Source organism: Haemaphysalis longicornis, unplaced genomic scaffold, assembly GCF_048455015.1.
Source record: "Haemaphysalis longicornis isolate Haplotype H1 unplaced genomic scaffold, Haemaphysalis longicornis Haplotype H1 scaffold_1, whole genome shotgun sequence".
NCBI lineage: Eukaryota > Metazoa > Arthropoda > Arachnida > Ixodida > Ixodidae > Haemaphysalis > Haemaphysalis longicornis.
In genome coordinates this window covers 56,179,269-56,184,379 of record NW_027526203.1, presented here as the reverse complement: position 1 = coordinate 56,184,379, position 5,111 = coordinate 56,179,269, and the positions used below count along the sequence as shown (strand labels likewise).

General features: G+C 49.3%; 1 pseudogene; it reads right to left on the bottom strand.

Annotated features, from left to right (window-relative positions):
- Nucleotides 1-3,049: 3,049 nt before the first annotated feature.
- LOC144164216 (MOB kinase activator 1B-like) lies at nucleotides 3,050-3,760 on the bottom strand (annotated as a pseudogene).
- Between the last annotated feature and the right edge of the window lie 1,351 nt (nucleotides 3,761-5,111).

Genomic DNA, 5,111 nt, shown 5'->3' with positions numbered 1-5,111 from the left:
TTTTTTTGGTTTATAATACGACGTTGTCAATTTCGGATTTTCTGGACTGTGCTAGGGCTGCGGCTGAAAACTGCCGTGCCGATTTTTGAAGCCATTGCTTCTCAGGACACATCGGATCTCGACATGTCAGAAGACGAAGAGGACACGACTGTTCTACTGAATATTTTTTATTATTATTCTCTCTCCTCCTGCTCATCCTCATCCTCGTCTCCTCGTCCTCCTCCTTCTCCTCGTCCTCTATTTTCTCCTCTTCTTCCTCCTCCTCCTCCTCCTCCTCCTTCTTTTTCTTCTTCTTCTTCTTCTTCTTCTTCTTCTTTATTCATTTATTTATTTCATTCCTTTAGTTGTTTATTTTAATATTGACTAATTTCCAAACTCGATTCCTCAAACACAAGAAGAAAAAAGCTTCCAAATTTTTCTAATTTTCCTGGAATCATCCACCTAAGCAGTTATCCCTTTGGGTTTCACGACTGTTGTTTGGCCGATCCCCTGATCGGGTATGCGCCTATAATGTTAAGGAACAACAATAACAACAAACACCCCTCCCAGATGCTTCCTCTTTGACCACGATAGCACCAATGCCTCCTGTCTCTTTCAGGACAGCGGGCGCCAGACACACGCCTGAGCTTTCTGAACCAAAGTCGCCATCACGGTGCCGTAACCCCGGATGATCACAACGCTCGAAGTTTCGGTGCACTCGCTGCGACGCATTTTTTTGTTTAACTTCCTCAAGAAACTGCTTGAAGCAGTTTCATAGCTAGAATTTCCAGCTGGAGAACTCTTTTCTTTTATTAAGTGCAATATGTGATATTGTTTTTTTTTTCGTGCACTGAATCCCTGTGTGCAATATATTGCACACACCATGGTAGGCCAACGTCACATTTTACATCAATACAACTTTTTTTATTGTAATTTCCTGTGTCCAATGGCCTTAAGTACACGTTTTCTTCTACTACACGCGGCAGGTTGTTCGTCGGGTCTCACGAGGCTAGAGGCATTGTTTATCAAAGGAGCTTCTAGAGGCAAATAGAGAAAACGCCTGCGTGTACGAGATTTAGGCGCACATTAAAGATACCCAGGGGGTCAAAATTAATCCGGCGTCCTCCACTATGGTGCGCACACCTCATAATTGCTAAGAGATTCCAATACAATTTCTGTTCAGTCATGAAAACTGTTACCCAAGGGGTTCTTGAATTCTTAGCAAATTATGACATGAACGTGTGTTGGCGTTAAGCATAACATGCCCATAGTTCATACAGCACATCCACCACTGAATTGACGGCTGAGCAATGACGGATAAATGAACTCTTTCGGGACCGCCAGAAAAAGTGATGAAAAAGGGATGTCTCGGTGCAAATTTTTTATTACATAAAGCAAAGGCACCATCCTGCCTTAGCATATACCAAAATGCAGTAATTATATGTTCTTTGACATACAATACCAAGTTTTACTTCAACACTGACGATAGAACGATGCAAAAATATGAAAGTAAGAACTTCGTAAAAAAAACTACAGAAAAAGATAGAAAAAAGTGAAATATAAAAATGTTAAAAAAGAATAAAATTATTTCAGGATATACAAAATCTAACACAATACTTTATTTCTTTATTGAGAAAGTTTGATGCGGCTAGGTGTAACTGGTTTTTTGTTTTCTGTGTGATCTTTTTGGCACTAGGGCCATGGCTACGTCGTCGCCCAGGTACACGCCGGGCTCTCGTCTCGGCGAAAACTTGATCCGTTTCTGCGCTGGTGGCAGGAGATCACCACCATAGGTAGTTAACACCCCAGCGAATAAATATAAACCAGTCAGAACATATTTCGAGCGCACATACCTACTCCAGAGCCAATTGAAACCGAAACCAACACCCACCTTTGAGCCCGATTTGATGTTCCCAGGCTGATCGACATCCGAATCCTCACTCGAGCTGAAATCCGATCTCTAAAGCCGCATTCCGACTCTTCACTGCCACTCTCACCGTTATCGAATGATAACGATGAATGATTTTCATTCGAACGATTCATTCGATTCGAATGATTTCGAATGAATCGAATGAATTTTGGCTTGCTGCCAGCATTCGTTCGGAAAATGCTTTTCCATCATCAATACAGCAGTCAAGCTTGCCGTTACGCCAACATCTGCCGTCATTGCGAAGCGTGCCTATTAAGTTTTCGGCAACACCTTTTCAAAAAGGCAGCTTTTGTAATTTTCTCGCAACGGTCAATGCCACCGCTATGTTTCTGTTATTACAAGCGCTTCGCTCTCGTATAAAGTTTGGCTTTCTGCTGTCATTCGTTCAGCAAATGCATTTCCATCAGCAATTCAGCGGTCGAGCTTGCCGTCACGTCAACATCTGCCGCCATTGCGCCGGAAACCTGCCATCATGGAGGAACGTGCTGGAAGACGCCAGAAGGTGCTGGCAGGCATGCCATCATGCCTGCCAGCATTTTCTAGCGTCCTCTTCCAGTAGCTTTTATTACAGTTTCTTACGTACATCAAGCTTTCCGAGGCGACCATCAAACGCAATCAACCTTTCCAGCAATGAATCTTGATGGTTGGTTGATGGAATTTTCAACAGGGAGGAAGCGTGTGCTCTAGTAAAATTTGATGCAAGAAACTCGTCAATCCACATGCATGGTGGTGGAAAACGTCTGCAAAAAAACACCGGAACTGCTAGGACATCGCACGCCTCAGAGCAGGATTGTGCTGCAATGCAGGTGCGCCACCCAGCCAATCCTGCTGTCAGCCGAACGGCAGTTACCCAGAGGGGGGCAGCAGTAGGGTGAAGAAAACGGTGAAAAGGAGGGGACCGTCCCTGGCACACACAATGACGCGCACATTCACAAGAAAGGAACACTCTCAATGGCAAAAATGTCCAAGCACGCGGCTGCTGCCTAAAGGGGGGGTGCGCAAAGGCTGCATGCAGTAGAGGGGAGGAAAAAAAAGGAAGCACGAATCGGGGGCACACACTGTGGAAGCCCTCCTCCACACCATGGCAAAAAAGAAAGGTCTGTCCTCGACTGGAAGCAGTTCTGTGGGCGGACAGGGTCACTAGTGCGAGGGGTTTCCGTCGCGGGCCTCAATGGTGAGCTTCTCGATGACCTCCTGCAGGGGCACCAGCTCGCGGTGGTCAATGAGGCCGAACTCCTGGACGAAGGAGATGAAGTGCTTGAAGCTGGTGCAGAGGTGCGTCTCCTCACCCAGCCGCACCACGTCCGAGAAGTGCCGGTGGTAGATGTGCGCGTACACCCGGAACAGCTGCCTCAGGACCGCCTTGGCGATGGACGAGGAGTACTCCTGGAAGGGCGCCCCTGCGCGGGACAGCGTGAGGAGCAGGAATAAGAAGAGCGGGGACAACAGGCAGGAGCACAACTCACCAATCTTGGAGGGGCAGAGCGACTTGTCGTCCAGCTGGTCCTGCACCCAGGTCATGAGGTAGGCGATGTACTTGGGCGCCGAGACGGGCTTTTCGACCGTCTGTCCGTCAGCCCAGTGTTACTCGTGCTCGGGGCCCGCCGACATGACAGCGCAGCTGCTCTCGGTGCAGAACTCGCTCACCGTGCCGTACAGCGTGTTGATGTGATTGAAGAAGTCCACCGTGTCTACGGCCACCCACTCGTTGAGGTCCTCGCCCTCGGGCAGCATGACGGCCAACCGCAGGTTGCCCGAGCCTAGCGTGGACGCCGCCTGCTTCATCAGGTCGTACTGGTGCGTGCCCTCGGGGATGATGTTCTTCGGCTTAGACGTCTCGGTGGAGCGGTCCCCGCTGCAGAGGGGCATCGACAAGCAGGCTTTAGCCGCCCCCACACACCGCTGAAAGCACGCTTACTGCAATGGCTGTCCAGAACACTCGGCTACATACGCACCCGTATCTGCGACTCCCGTCTTCGCAGAACGTTTCCAGGCCCACCTATCCCGAGCCACGACAGCCTAAAGTGTCCGCTTGTCCGCGGGGAAAGCCGCCACAGTTATCCAGTCGGGACAACCGCTCGCTTGTCGCTCAAATGACCGGCAAACAGATCCAAGCGCTGCGCCACTAATTCTAGTTGGCCTGCCGCCACAGCTCAGTTTGTCACTGGTCTGTACATACAGATAGCTTTGCACGGAAGACCGCGTCATGCACAAAACGTACGTTGGCCAGCTGCTCCGGTATTAAATCGGGGGTCTGTTCTATCCAAAAGATGGACCCGCAAGTTCAGTTGAACTTGTTCCCTTTCGGCCACTCGCGTAAAACATTACGCCACCAGTGCAACTGCTGCTACAAGGGTTCTCAGTGGCGTAGGATCACGTTAACGCTGCAGCAGATCGTGGGGAAGCGATTTTGATCTGTAGTAAGGTAGGTGCAGCGATGTTGCCACACTTAGCCGGCAGCGGTAGCTCGCCGCATTTCGTTCGGGGGACAGCCTCTACTGCCGCTCGAGCAACGCCTTCGGTATGCAGCACCTCACAAACCTGGACGATACAACGCGAAGCGCAGAACAGTGCGGGGATACTTTGCGGCGGATTTTGCGCTCAGCCGCAGCTGATGTAAGCCTAGCAGTCCAGGTGTGATCACCGCCGTGGAAATGGCTTGCAAGAGTCGTCGACACGGTGCTTCCCCCAGACAACAAAGGCGAATAAAGGTGCGTGCCGAGCCTCCTGAAGTGCGCCCGAGAGCCACCAAACTTGCCAAAGGAAGCTAATCTCGCCGACGCGCGTGTACTTGTGGCAATGAGTAGGTTGTGGTGTTTCTATCTTTCTATACAGGGTATCAAAATCACGGCCGCCATACGGAAGTGACCATGTGACGCACGACACCGCGACCAACAGCACAACACGGCCAACAGCTTTCTGGCAGTTCCAGTGATTAAGTATTGGCAGTATTGGGAGCGGCAGAGATGCGCTAACTCGTTTGCCGTCCAGAGGCGGCCATAAAACATTGCCTCATTACTACTGACAACAGAAAGTAAACCTAATAAAGAATAAATAATATTAGCAGTTTTTAAAAATATTCAACATTTTCTACTTAGGCCATTTTTATTGTTCTCGGTAATTAGTGAAAAGAGAAGGAAGTTTGGTTCCGTTGTTCAGTTTTCGAATCTTTTTCACGCGAACCCTCCTAAGCGGCTCTTGC